Source organism: Penaeus monodon, chromosome 33 (genome assembly GCF_015228065.2).
Source record: "Penaeus monodon isolate SGIC_2016 chromosome 33, NSTDA_Pmon_1, whole genome shotgun sequence".
NCBI classification, from domain to species: domain Eukaryota; kingdom Metazoa; phylum Arthropoda; class Malacostraca; order Decapoda; family Penaeidae; genus Penaeus; species Penaeus monodon.
Window position 1 is genome coordinate 12362571 of NC_051418.1, and position 292 is coordinate 12362862.

The window sequence follows — 292 nt, forward strand, 5'->3', positions numbered from 1 at the left end:
ACTTGCCGTTACTATCGACCATGTGATGAACTTTATACTTGTATCATTTTCTGATGTTTTGTTCTATAATGTTTCAGCTGAATGATATTTAATGCGCAGATAGAACGATGCTTTCTGGTTGATGATTTATTTTGCCTTGGAATTCGAAACAGTGATCATGCTAATGTTAAGTTTGGACATAATGGCCAAGTTAGCATGCGCGATGTGACTCTTCGTGGACAAAGTTGTTTCCTCAAGATTAATGCCTCAGTTGGTTTGTCATCTGGAAGAGGAATTTAATTGCTTGGTTAAG